Genomic DNA, 15,000 nt, shown 5'->3' with positions numbered 1-15,000 from the left:
TTTTCAAATCGCAGCATTATTAATTTCCCGTAATTGACCGCGTGCCGAATTCCACTTATTCTTGGTCTTTTCACTCAAATAAACACATGTGCAGTATCCGGGGGCGAGAGTACGGGTTAAATTAGGAGAGAGGGTGAGAAATGAGAATAACTACCTAGATCTTTATTTTAAGAACTGCATATTACTGTCCTTTCTTCCTCAGATAGATTAGAGTGCAGGGTATTAATGTTTTCCAAGTGTGCTATCACGAATCTAATGGTTATTTAATAAGGACTGCGCATTATTAACAGGAAACACTTGTGACAGCCTTTGAGAATACTCCTCCTCTTCTCTTATATATTTTCCCTTTAAGAAATCGTGTCATCAAGCGTTTTAGTGCACTATCTCCATTACTTTCGGTAGGTTTTAGTAGAGAATAGTGTTTCCAAGCGTGCTTTCATGAATCTAGTGGTAATTTAATAAGGATTCTGCATTATCAATAGGAAACACTCGTGACAGCCTGGTTAATCATCTGCGCGGCTTTTGAGAACAGTCCCCGTGAGAGAGCAGTGTTAAAGAATACGAGTGCGAGTGTAAGCCGAGAAGGGTGAGTCTCGATATGAATCCGGCCAGATGTTCCTTCATTGTAAAACTTGGGCGGCCGGAGGTATGGTCGTGCCGGGCGTCCTAAGGGGAGCCTGACGTACCCAAAAAATGGTGAGGTGGTCCTTGCCGATTTCCCGAGGGTAGGTGGAGGGAAGAGGAGAAGGCTTGCTGGAATAGAAGGAAAAAAATGTGAGGGAGAAAGGTAAGGTTAGAGAGGAAAGCGCGGGAAACTTTGTGTTGAGGGGAAATCTAACACACACACACACATACACACACACACATACACACACACACACACACACACACACACACCTTCTACACTTATAAACTACATTCCGTCAGTTAATGGAATGAGTAGAGGCACGCTTTTCTTTTCTTACGCATTTGGTTTATAGATCACTTTTTTCTTCTTTTTTTTTTTCAGGTATTTTTAGTTTTTTTTTCTTTTTTTTTTTTCTTTTTCTTTTTTCCAAGAGGCAGCTGTCGTGAAGGGTTAACTCTCCCAATCCGGTTCAGAGTGAGTCAGTTTTTCGTCTTGTCTAGAATGTGTGATATATACGAATACGTACTGCTCTGAATTTCTAGTTCTTACGTGTCTAGCTCCACTGATAAATACCAGTAGATAGACAGACAGGACAGACAGACGGAGTGATAGATAGATAGACTGATAGATACGAGGTAGACAGACAGATAGGCAGACAAACAGACAGACAGAATGATTGATGGATAGATAGATACTAAATAGATAAATAAGTAGGCGAGACAAACTGACGGTCAAACAAGGAGGCAGGCTGATCGTTGGGTAAAATGAATGAGTGAACAAATCTATAAAATAAACCAAGGAAAAAACAAACGGGGAAAATTCTGATCGAATGACGAAGACGAGGCTGTCAAAACAAGCAAGAGAGAGAGAGAGAGAGAGAGAGAGACGAGAGAGAGAGAGAGAGAGAGAGAGAGAGAGAGAGAGAGAGAGAAGAGAGAATTATTTGATTACACATTCAGTTCCATAGTTTTTCCTCTAGTCTCCATCGACCTGCACCACTCAGCCACCATCGATTTCACGCACACACAGTCACAGTCACCTCTCGGTTCAGCCAGTCACCACACGATACTTCTATTAGCTCCATAAATACACTCTTAATTGCTCAATTCATTATCGAAAATCTGGCTAATCTAATAAGTGACTGAGTGTGCGAGTGTGTATGTGTGTGTGTGTGTGTGTGTGTGTGTGTGTGTGTGTGTGTGTGTGTGTGTGTGTGTGTGTGTGTGTGTGTGTGTGTGTGTGTGTGTGTGCATAAACCATCAGTGGCACTCAGGCGGCGGACAAAAAGTGCCAGTATCGGGATAGACAGCACACTGGCACACCTGAACTGTGGCCGTGCAGGTGTGTGTGTGTGTGTGTGTGTGTGTGTCCTGCTCCGCCCCCACCCCCCAGCCCTCCATCCCAGCCCGTGTTGTTAACGTGCCCGGAGCTCATAAGTCATGGGGTGAAATTGCCCTTTTAGTCTAAATTGGTGACTTTATCTTAGAATTAACACTATTTAAGACTCAGTGCCTTACATTTTTAAACTCCACGCTAGATTCTAAACACCTGTTCAGGCTTAAAGTCACCCCACGCGTTTTGATCAAAGTGATATTTTCAAGACGCTCTCCTTGCAATCAATTACATACATTCTACATACGCACATACATGTATTAAAGAGTATAAACTTATTTATATATATATATATATATATATATATATATATATATATATATATATATATATATATATATATATATATATATATATATATATATATATATATGTTTATTATTCATGAAGCATTATTCTTATTGGTTATAGGTGTGTGTGTGTGTGTGTGTGTGTGTGTGTGTCTGTGTGTGTGTGTGTGTGTGTGTGTGTGTGTGTGTGTGTGTGTGTGTGTGTGTGTGTGTGTGTGTGTGTGTGTGTGTGTGTGTGTGTGTAGTGTAAGCATTCCTCGTCTCTATCTCCTTCTCGCAGGTGTCAATTATCCATCAGGGGAGCGATAATTAACTGACACGAACAAGTAAGGACGCTGGCAACCCTACCTTCCTCACGTATACACACACACACACACACACACACACACACACACACGCTACAAACTCTACTCACATATTTGCCTTTAAACCTGAAGGGGGGAGAGGAGGAGGGCGGGAACCAATCCTCACAGACCTCAGCGACTACCTCACATGCCTGCAAGGAACAAACTCATGTGTGTGACAAACTCTACGTGGTATTAATCCTTTACAGTGATATGACAGGTGAAGAGAGGTCACCTGAGAGGACCACACCTGATCTCTCTCTCTCTCTCTCTCTCTCTCTCTCTCTCTCTCTCTCTCTCTCTCTTTGAATGTGACCCGACCCGACCCTTACAGAGAGAGAGAGAGAGAGAGAGAGAGAGAGAGAGAGAGAGTCAGTCCTCAGTTCTTAGCGCTCTCCTGTCACACTATCTCGCCCCCAGGTGTTCACGCCCCTAGGGACATGAGTGGCTATAGGACTCCGCGCCGCCCTTCTCTCCCCTGTCCCCCGCGCCGCTGGAGGCTTAGCGGCGGCTCGTCCCTTGTCTTAGCTCCCCCCTTGCGGCCTGTCCATGGTAATCGCGGGAATCTGAACACCCTCTCACGCTACATCTATAAGTTTGTTCCTTCTGTATTGTCTGTCTATCTGTCTGTGTCTGTCTGCAGTTGTTTGCTTATATTTTATTTATTTCTTTATGTATGTATGTATTTATCTATAGATCTGTTCTTTCTGTAGTGTCTGTCTGTCTGTCTGTCTGTAGTTCTTTGCTTATACGTTTTATTCTTTCATTTTTCCATGTATGAGGGGCTCCTGCAAAATTTATATAAAAAGGGCTCGATTGAGATATGTATGTATGTATGTTTGTTTGTTTGTCTATTTATTTATCTACTTCCCCCTCCCCCCTCTCTCTCTCTCTCTCTCTCTCTCTCTCTCTCTCTCTCTCTCTCTCTCTCTCTCTCTCTCTCTCTCTCTAACAAAAATACAGAACACAGAATAATTACAAATATATCAACACTTATCCTTCACCAGTCACCCTGCATCCACTGTTTACCACCAAGGCGATGATGTCAGCCCTAACAACACTAAATCTTTTCACTTAATCATGCCTAATACGTGTCTTTATCGGCCGTGAATCATTATTGTGTGCTCCTTTCTTACGTATGATGAAAACTTACGCACCACCATTTTCTTTATCCTGTCTAGGCCGCAGATCCCTTTCAAGTAATTTCATATTGTTTCTTGGTTAGCGTTTAAGAACATAAGAACATAAGAAATAAGCGACCAGGCTTACGCGTGGTAGTCCCTGTATGAAAATTAATATACCTACCTATTTCCACCTATCATCCCCGTCTGTTTCTCAAGGGATTGCTCAAATGAAGATAAGAATTACGCTGTTTCATTCATCTGTTATCATCTAATAATAAAAAGATAACTGACCCTTGTGATGATCCGAGTCCGCACCACAACACCGTAAATAAACGAAGGCCCCGGGAAATCGGATACACGTACTCTGTGATCTATTTGCAGTGTTTCCTTTCAGGCTTTCATTGTGCTGGTTCAGCTGCATGAGATGGCATTTGAAATGTTGTTTTCTTCCCTCCTTGTTGTTTTGCATTTGTATCTTTGTTTGACTGTCTCCTACTGTCCAGAAATACGTACTGTACTGGCTGGCCCCCACATCCCCCGTTCTTTGTTAGTTTTATCATAGTTTTTACTCTCTCTCTCTCCTCCTTTCTTTATCTGCAGTTATAATCCATCCACCTGTAACATTGTATGGCAGTCTTCATCAGTATGTAATCAATGCTGCACTGAACTGTATACCTGCGTTCTGCTCCTTCCTCAGTTGCCGCCAGTCATGCTTGAGAAACGACCACAAAAAAATACACGTGCCAGTTCTTCAGCCATTTTGCTAATTCATTCATACTGTCTTGTCATACTAAGGAGCTCTGCGCGGCATTGACCTCTGTCTTACCATTATTGTATATTAAGAAAAAGATAATATATAACCCTTTAGGTCTACACATGTTACCTTCCTGACTATTAACAACACCATTAACCCTTTCATTACTTTACAAAATTGTCCATAATCATCTTTAACCTCCTAGACACTATTGTATTTTAGTCCCTAAAGTCATTTTTGCAATACAGAAAAGTGGAAATTAATCTTATATAATTTTTTTTTCCTGTGTCCATGCAACAGATTTTCCTAACAATCTGAATGATGCTTAAAGAAAATTTTCCATAATCACCAGTAGCTTTCCACACACTTTTGTATTTAAGTCCCTTACGTCATATTTGCAACATAAAGTAGACAAAATTTTCCTTCTATAATGTTTTTTTTGTGTGTCCATACAAGCAAATTTTATAGCAGACAAAATTTACCTACTATAATCTTTTTTCTGTGTCCATACAAGCAAACTTTATAGCAACCTGAATATCTACTAAGTCCAGACACAGAAAACCCAAAACTAACCTTCTATACTTTTTTTTTCTATGTATTCATGCGAACGATTTTTATAGCAATCCGAATATTAACAAAGGACAAGCACAGCAGTAAAAGGGTTTAATGAGGCCCTTAGTTCCCCGTCATTTGGCACTGCTTCACCCCCTCCCCTCCCACTGCAGCACCAGCCACCTCACCGCACCAGTCTCCTGTGCGGCACTCCGTCAAAACTTTTCCTGACACATCAATGTATTAGGTCGTAATTTCCAGCCTGGTAGACGAACGCTACTCCCTCACCGTAAAAATAAAAGCTTCGTTACACATGAGTTGCCTTCCATGAGCCCGTGTTCCGAATAATCTATCAAGTCATGTATACTCCCTTCGCTTGAGAATAATGAAAAATAGTGGAAGAAATGACATACAGAGATATACTGAGAGTTGTCCTACGGTAACCTTGGAGAGAGATGAACAGCTGGCATAGATGGAAGAATGTCAGAATGCTAGGGGGTATTAAAATGATAATATCCCCGTTAACTGTTATTGATTCCAGCTTTGAACTCACTAAAACCAGAACATCTATAATGGACAAAATGAGGAAGAAGGGACATGACAAGCTGGCACAGAGGAGGGGAGAATGTCAGAATGTTGGGGGATGTAGTAGTGGTGATATCTCGATTATTATTGGTTCCAGGTGTTAATTCAGTGAAGCCAAAGCATCTCTAGTGGACAAGATGTGGAAGAAAGAAGGACATGAACAGCTGGCAGAGATGAAGGAAGAATGCGAGAATGGTGGAGGATATAGTAATGGTGGTATCTCAGTTAGTTATTATTGGTTCCAGGTATTAACTCAGTAAACCTAAATCATCTCTAATGGGCAAAATTTTCAGTTATCTTTCTTAACATTGGAATACTCATAACATTTACTGCCGTCCCATGTCTCTCAACAGCCTCGCCTCTAAGTGATATTTCTCTTAGTTATTATTGGTTACAGATATTACCTCATTAAGGTTAAAGCATCTCTAATGGACAAAAGTTCCGTTCTCCTTCTTCACACTGGATTCCCAATAACATTTGCTGCCCTCCGTGTCTTTCCAACAGCCCTCGTATTGAAGTGATTTACTATAGAACTTAACATAACATTGCCAGAGGTATTTCTTCCTAATATTTCTGGGTCGTTCTAGTGCATGGTTACGACGTCATCACTCGGTAATTTGCTGAGTTTTAATTGATCAATTTGCCTAATTACATCACTCCTAATAATTACTGTCTCGCGTAACCTATCGCTGTATTCTTCCTACATCATTATTATTTTTCTGTTTCCATCTAGATCTGTGTGTCTATCTGTCTATCTGTCTGCTTCTGCCTGTGTGTGTGTGTGTGTGTGTGTGTGTGTGTGTGTGTGTGTGTGTGTGTGTGTGTGTGTGTGTGTGTGTGTGTGTGTGTGTGTGTGGTGTGTGTGTGTGTGTGTGTGTGTGTGTGTGTGTGTGTGTGTATGTGTGTGTGTGTGTGTGTGTGTGAAGTTACATACGATTTCAAACATGGCTCCCTGCATTTCTTCCCCGCTGATCACCACACATCACCACACATCACGGCCAGGCCGAGGTGAGGTGTGCGCGTCCCTACACCTTCATCACCACGCTAGCAACACCCTCCCTGACACTCCCCGCTGCTAACACTCAATAATAAATACACGCTCGATACACAAAAGCAGTCGTAGAGAACAAGAGGTGACGCTCCAGACACCCTCCCATCACCATCACGCTCCCATCACCGTACACAAAGGTCGAGTAATATAGGGGCATGCATTCAGTAACACCTCAAACACCCTCCCATCATATCACCATCCGTCACCCCATCGTCATCACCATCATCAGGGGAATTGTATATTATGAGATGAATTCAAATTTATTGCCGGATTTACATTAATTACCAGTGAAAGTAATGAGCAGTAAAGCAGCATATGTGAGCATTTTGTTTTACGTGCTTGCATAAAAGTTACGACATTTTCAGTCTCCTCGTAATGAATATTTTAAGTGTAGGCTCGTAGCGGAGCGGGTGTTCAGCGCACGAGGGCCTTGTTAACACGTGCGACATGCGAGTGAGTGGCTGGTGTGTGCTGTGTGGGGGTTGGGCTAGGGGGGAGAGGCACAGCGCGGCACCCATACCGGCAAGGACACCCTCTCCCCTCGCCATTCACACCTGACACTGGCCCAGAGACACAGCTTCTTTCATCCCTGGTATTCACTTGTTTTTTGTATGTGATATTCCCGGCCGGGTGGAGACAATATGCCCTTGTCTCCTTTCACAGTGCAGCCCTTGTTCACCTGACGGAGAATAGGTACGGCACGTAATCCGAGGAGTGGTGATTGTGCAGCCCGGCAACTCATACAGACGCCCTCTACCGGAGTAGTAGTGTATGGCTTGCCCCTTTCCTTACCAATGAAGGAAGCTTTTACCGTGTAGTGGAATCATACAGGCTGGTGGAATGGCGGTGCTGTACAGATCGAAGTAACTATCGCACCATTACCTCGTTAAGAAATATAGATCAACTTTTCTCCACAATCACTAATAATTAAAGAGACCTTCAGACCAAAACTAACCACAACAACAGAGGGCGATTTGGAGCAGGGGAGAGCAGGGGAAGTGTAGGCTGCTTCACTGCGGACCATCAGCACACAACAAAGTAATTGAGAAAACCACACAATACAACACTCGAAAACCCCTTTGTCAGACTCTCGTAGATTATGTAAGTGCCTTTGACTCACGAGAGGAGAAAGCAGGTTTGAACTCCCACATTTGAGCAAGGAATAGAAGCGTATGTTACAAGGCTCCTCTGGTCCTAGCGCATCTACCAAAGCCACGAAAAAAGATGCGATGACATAAAGACGAAGACTTAATCATCATCAAAAAATGGAAGAGAGGAATAAATGTGCAAATAGATACGGTATTACTAAAGTTCTTTCCACCGTGTATTGAGAGCACTGTCAGAAACCTCAATCAGATAAGTTATAGGAGCATGCAAGAATGATGAACAATTAAACCCTGTAGGAATAAATACACAGATAGATATACTGTAACATCAAAATTCTTACCATTGTGTCTTGAAAGCATTGCCATAAAATTCAATCGGATAAGTTATAGGAACACACAAAGATAGTGAACACTTAAACCCTGTAAAATTTGCATATAACAATCCTAACCTCGAAACCAAAGGTACACATCCCTAAATGTCTTTACACCGTGTCTTGAGAATATTATTAGAAAACTCAACTGTATAAAAAAAAAAAAAAAAAAAGACAAATTAACTTACTGAGACACTCAAATTTACTTACAGTATCTTAACCAAAACAAAAGCTGGTTACACCCCCAAGATTCTTCATACTGAATCTAGCGAGAGTTCATCTGTAAAAGTCTGGGAAGCAACAAAGACAGCGAATACTAAAACCACCCATGACTTCCCTATGACACTATCTTAACCTCAAAAATCAAGGAGGCGTTACAGTAAATGTTCCCTGCACTTAATAAGGAGAGTCTCAGAATGCGAAGGCCTACACGTTTGATAAGTGCAAGGCGAAAGTGAGTCTTTATGGTGATCTTCAGAGTTCAACTATAATATATGTGCATGATAAATAGATAACATTATGAAGGACTCCACCATCATAGTCACCCACATTCTCTCTCTCTCTCTCTCTCTCTCTCTCTCTCTCTCTCTCTCTCTCTCTCTCTCTCTCTCATGATCAGTGTAAAAAATGATAAAATGCATTAGGTGAAAGTAAAATTGTAACAGCGATCAATTCAGCAAGTCCAGTGAAGCAAGGAAGTGTGTGTGTGTGTGTGTGTGTGTGTGTGTGTGTGTGTAATTCACCCACGGTCTTGCGGATCACGTGCTAGGGTCGTGATCGGCAGCTGTGCTCTCCCGGAGAATGCTCACAACTCAAATAGCGCGATAAAACTGATATCTTTCACACGCCGCAGTCCACACACGCCCATCCTCTTACGTCACGACAGCAACTACCCGCTCAACAGTGACAGCCTTGCACACCACAATGGGTCGCGAAACTCAGCCTGACAGGTGACAGACCAAAACCCACCACTGAGCGAGCGAGTGATGGAAAAGAATGTTAAAAGATTCATTGTCAGAAGTGGGATTCGAACCCACGCCCGGAAGACCGGACTGCGACCTGAACGCAGCGCCTTGGACCGCTCGGCCATCCTGACACTGCATAAAAAGAGCGAAGCAGATTTATTCCTGTGTGTGTGTGTGTGTGTGTGTGTGTGTGTGTGTGTGTGTGTGTGTTAAAATCCTACAATTTTGTCCCAAACACTATGTACGTAATAGATGTAGCCTTTGCATCGGCAGCTGCAAGAGATTTAAATTTTAAAGATCTTCTAGCTCTTTCTTTTTCTTCTCTCTTGTGTTTACCAAATGTAAATGTTAATCCTTCAACAAAAAAGCTTCATACCACAATTTTCGCGATAAACATCCTTGCTAGCCTTTCCTATTTGCGTATAAAATAACACATTTTTTCTCAGATTAAGGTTACACAACAAAGAAGAAAGAGACAGGAAGGAGGCGCTGGTGGCACAACACTGATACCAGCCTTGTCACTGCGTCTAGACTCAACACCACAGCGAGGTGAGCTTATATCGAACTGAAATGATACCGGATTGTTTAAAATGCTCATACCCTCCCTTCCCCCTCCCCCCCAAAAAAATATAATAAATAAAATAAAATAAAATAAAATAAAATAAAATAAATAAAATAAATAAATAAATATGAAAACTATCAACACAGTTTTCCTTTATAGAACCCTTAATAGACGTAAAACAGTTAATTACCTCATATATCAACTACTTTTATAGATATGATGTTTCACCGGACCTTGCGGCATTAATTCCTAGATAAATGTGAAGAGGCGTAACACGATAGACAGACATGCCCCTTCCCAGCTGACCAGTAACCAATAAAAGACCAGTGGATGTTTCCCTCAAGGAGATCACAAGCATAAGAAGAGTTAGGAAGGTAAAGAAAGAGAGGGTAGGTGTTTTTAATCCATTGAGTAATCCAGAGAGAGAGAGAGAGAGAGAGAGAGAGAGAGAGAGAGAGAGAGAGAGAGAGAGAGAGAGAGAGAGAGAGAGAGGGTGAAATAAATGCCCATGCTCGTTATTTTTTTATTAATCATATTTTTTAAAGCTTCCCTGAATGCTATTTACGCAAAATGAGATGAACTAAAGGCAAAAGAAATAAATGAAAAGAATGGAAAAAAGGAATAAAGAAAAAAAATAAGGCTTGACTCGTGCGTGTGTGTGTCTGTGTGTGTGTGTGTGTGTGTGTGTGTGTGTGTGTGTGTGTGTGTGTGTGTGTGTGTGTGTGTGTGTGTGTGTGTGTGTGTGTGTGTGCTCCTTCATGAGGAAATAAAAAAAGACAGAAGAGAGAGAAAAGAAAGGGAAAAAAATAATCTAGCGTCAGGTTTTTATTTCTCGTCCTTTATTTCAAGTTCGTTTTTACGGTTTTATATTTCCGTGTTCAGTCTGCGTAACTCATCGCTATTCACAGTGGCGAGTGAGCGAGCGAGTGAGTGAGTGAGTGGGTGAGTGAGTGGGTGAGAGAATGAGCGAGTGGAGTGAGACTGAGTGAGTGAGTGAGTGAGTGAGTGAGTGAGTGAGTGAGAGAATGAGCGAGTGAGAGTGACAGTGAGTGAGTGACCTGAGGGTGAAGGTAATCCCTATACACCCATAGAGAGAGAGAGAGAGAGAGAGAGAGAGAGAGAGAGAGAGAGAGAGAGAGAGAGAGAGAGAGAGAGAGAGAGAGAGAGAGACGGAAAAAAAGTGTCAAATAAACTACTGAAGTGGGAGAAAGCTGCACGCGTGGGAAGGAGAGCAGGAGGGAGCAAAGAGGAGAGAGGGAGAGAAAAAGGGGAAGAGGCAGGGAGGAAAGATAAAGGGCGAGGGGAGAAAGGGAGTGAGGGAGGGATGGAGAGAAGGAATGAAGCAGATGGACAGTGAGGGGCAGGGAAACACGAGTAGAGAGAGAGAGAGAGAGAGAGAGAGAGAGAGAGAGAGAGAGAGAGAGAGAGAGAGAGAGAGAGAGAGAGAGAGAGGGGAGGGAAAAATGAGTGAAGGGAGATGGAAGAACACGAGTGAGGGAGGGGGAAGAATGAGGGAAGGTAAGGAAGTAAGGGGGAGGGGGTAAGGGGCACGTGCTGACCCTTTCCTCCCCCTTCCCCCTTTCCCCCCACCATTCCCCCATAGTAGAGTTAAGAGTTTAATGGGAACGTTCCAACTCAGTACCCTTTTGGCATCTCAGGGAGTATGGGTCACTTGCTCCCTCACCCTCTCTCTCTCTCTCTCTCTCTCTCTCTCTCTCTCTCTCTCTCTCTCTCTCTCTCTGACTCCTTGTATCGCTCTTTTCTCCCTCTTTTCTTGGTGCATTATTGTTCTCTCTCTCTCTCTCTCTCTCTCTCTCTCTCTCTCTCTCTCTCTCTCTCTCTCTCTCTCTCTCTCTCTCTCTCTCTCTCTCTCTCCACGATAAGTAAAAGAGATAAGACAGAAAGTATTGGTATGGTAAAATAATACAATCTGTACTTTACTATGTGTTGAAATAAATGAAAAAATACATACGTAAGGGATTACAAAGTACACACGTGACTTCATCTCTCACGCAATCACATAAATAAGGTGAAGATAATGGTAAAGACTTCACGAATGCAGAGACCAGTGACTATAGTGAGTACAAATGTGTATGTCAAGGTATTTGCTAATGTGATCACTAATTAATCTCTCTCTCTCTCTCTCTCTCTCTCTCTCTCTCTCTCTCTCTCTCTCTCTCTCTCTCTCTCTCTCTCTCTCTCTCTCTCTCTCTCAGGTAAGGAATAAGGAGGATATCATGTAGACTTGGGCACTTCAGTCTTCAGTTCCCTTGAGGTACGTGAACAGGTGTGAGTTACCGGCCACCCACGAGTACCTGCGTGAGAGTAAAGCGATCTGAAATACTGCCAAGGAAAAAATTAGGAGTTATTGACCACAGGGTTATACAGCACTTAGATAATTTTGTTCGTTCGTGACAACTAAACTCAGCAAAGATATCCGGCCCAAATATGTGTTGTTAACGGATAAGATTAATGATAGGCAAAAAACAAGAGGATGCGGGTGATGCAATGATTGAATTAACAAAGAAAACATTAAAAAACAGCCACCGAGATAATAAGATAACCCCGGCATTTATAAACAGTCACAGAGCATGAAACATTCCATAAAATAACGATAAAATATGAAAATGAAAACAATAAATAACTGAAAAAAAAAGAAAGCATTAGTTAAACCAGACGAGCAGAGGAAGAACATGGCGAACACATTTACTTAGTCTAAAAATGTACGACAAACTTCAACAAAAGACAGAAATATGAAAATGACGTAGAGAGGACTTGCATTGGTAAAAAACAATTGTCTGCCTTGAAAGATGCGGGTGAAAAACGTGCCACACAATAGGGGTGGGGTGGTCAGACCCAGAATAGCGGGAGTTTTTTGTTATTTTTGGTGCACAAATCTGCAGTTTTGTAGTGGCGAGAGCGGGATGCTACACACGTGAGGCGGCGGGCGCAAAATACTATACGAGTAAAGAGAAGAGCGAAGGGCCACTGAAAACTAGACTTATTCTTAGCCCTCCCTGTGTCCTCCACGATCGTGTTCTGTCATGTCTCAGTAACACCGGACACTATGCACCTCAGCCTGAATTATAAGGAAAAAATGTGCCTTTCTCTCTCTCTCTCTCTCTCTCTCTCTCTCTCTCTCTCTCTCTCTCTCTCTCTCTCTCTCTCTCTCCTTACAATGGCATTAGAGTAAGGATTCTTAAACTTTTTTGAACCACGGATCCCTTTGAGAGTCTGGTGTAAGTTAAGGATCTCCTCCCTAGAAAACTGCATACAAGCGCACAGATACAACATTGCCTGCACTGAATGTACATCCTTAACAAATCAATGACCCATACAGCGTAAGACACACGCAAAGAATGGATAAAGAAAACAGTGCTAACTAAAAAAAAACTTACATAATATCAGGCATATACTCGTACTAACACAAACAGACTAAAAAAAAAAAAAAAAAAAAAAAAACACTTGCGCAACAAAGAATTGGTGTAGAATACCAGCTCATACTGGACATGTGGCTGACTTAACACTGAGGCACACTGGATGTCCCCTGTAGAAAAGTAAACGCAAGGGACACGGGAAGGAAAATCACGGGAAGCCAAAAGTCACAAACCTCCCCAGACTGGAATCAAAAGCGTTTGTGTAGTAGTTAATAATAATGATGATCTCTCTCTCTCTCTCTCTCTCTCTCTCTCTCTCTCTCTCTCTCTCTCTCTCTCTCTCTCTCTCTCTCTCTCTCTCTCTCTCTCTCTCTCTCCCTTTCCTGACAATCTATGCCTTTCCGCTCGGCGTTATAAGAGAATAAAGGCAACGAGAATGGGGCGGGGGAGAGGTGCAATGGGGGGGAAGAAGCCATGAAACGAGAGAGAGAGAGAGAGAGAGAGAGAGAGAGAGAGAGAGAGAGAGAGAGAGAGAGAGAGAGAGAGAGAGAGAGAGAGTATTATCCTGAGCCATACTAAAGCGACACTTCCATTATATATACACTAATGAATAAACAAATCATAAAAAAAAAAGCTCTTGAAACGCAGTTAATTAATACCAAGGTAACACAACACATCAGTTATGGATAATACGTAGCACGGAAGAACAAGGGAAGGTAAAGCAACACAAAAACGCAACACAATAAGAAGAAGAGGAAGAAAAACAGAGAAGAACATAACACAATGAAAAAAAAAACAAGAACAAGAAGCAACACACGGGGACCAACACAACACAGCAACACCCTCACAGTGAACATGACAACACGACACAAGACACATAGGAAGGGAAGAACAAAGCGAGAAACATCAGACCTACAGTGACAGTGTACAGACGCTTATTAAACTGACATCCCTTACAATCAAATACGTTCATGTAGACACGGTAAAAAATGTAGAGGAGATAAACACATGATAAATAGTAAACAGTAAACAACACGCTACAGGATGAGCTCAGTAACGCAACACATGATAACACAAAGCCACATATGATAAGGAAAAACCCACAAGAATAAGAAGGTTACTCGTGATTAGCTGTTCGATATTACTAAGAGAGAGAGAGAGAGAGAGAGAGAGAGAGAGAGAGAGAGTGTGTGTGTGTGTGTGTGTGTGTGTGTGTGTGTGTGTGTGTGTGTGTGTGTGTGCGTATCTGCCCATCCGTTTGTTAGTTTGTTGTCTATCTGTTGATTCATCTGACTATCTGTCTGTCTGTTTGTCTCCTTATTTATTTGCCTATCTCTTTGTCCCTCTGTGTAACTGTTTATCTGTATGTCTGTCTGTCTCTCGGTGAGATATAATAAACTATAAGGCGGTAAGTCTGGCAGGAAGGAAATTCATCATAAATAATATCACAGTACGTATGCAAGACAAATATAACACACACAAAGTCCCTTAAAAAAAAAAAAAATACTTATAACAGAGAAGACAGACAGTGGGAGACAAAGGAAGGAAAAATGAAAGACGTAAGGAATGCACTAGAATCTATATGTATCTTCCACTCATCTTTCCTATCGCATCCCTTCCACGCTTCGTAATAGTCTGCCGACCTCTCCACTAACCTACAACTAAATCGATGCTAAGAGAGGATCATTAGCGCAGCCTCTCCACGTTTTTTTCCCTCCCCTCTCAAGCCTTGTCTCTATTTATATACATCTAAGAAAGGTTAAAAAAGGTGAAGGTAGCAAGGCAGTAAGTGACGAGGACACCTAAATATCAAGGTTAAGGTGACGTGTGGAGAGAGAGAGAGAGAGAGAGAGAGAGAGAGAGAGAGAGAGAGAGAGAGAGAGAGAGAGAGAGAGAGAG

General features: G+C 42.2%; 1 long non-coding RNA gene and 1 other non-coding gene across 2 annotated transcripts in view; both read right to left on the bottom strand.

Annotated features, from left to right (window-relative positions):
- Positions 1–94: 94 nt before the first annotated feature.
- LOC135106177 (uncharacterized) overlaps positions 95–15,000 on the bottom strand; it is a 30,167-nt gene continuing 15,261 nt past the window's right edge. The window contains exons 2-3 of the long non-coding RNA XR_010271154.1: positions 2,726–2,806; positions 95–753 (exon numbers count right to left, since the gene is read on the bottom strand). This is a non-coding gene — a long non-coding RNA (uncharacterized LOC135106177). The remainder of the gene's footprint in view (positions 754–2,725; positions 2,807–15,000) is intronic.
- Positions 9,210–9,293, bottom strand: Trnal-cag (transfer RNA leucine (anticodon CAG)). The gene has a single exon. It is a non-coding gene; the product is annotated as a tRNA-Leu (tRNA).

Source organism: Scylla paramamosain, chromosome 13 (genome assembly GCF_035594125.1).
Source record: "Scylla paramamosain isolate STU-SP2022 chromosome 13, ASM3559412v1, whole genome shotgun sequence".
Taxonomy (NCBI): domain Eukaryota; kingdom Metazoa; phylum Arthropoda; class Malacostraca; order Decapoda; family Portunidae; genus Scylla; species Scylla paramamosain.
Note: the sequence above shows the minus strand (reverse complement) of the source record. Positions and strands in the feature narration are given on the sequence as shown.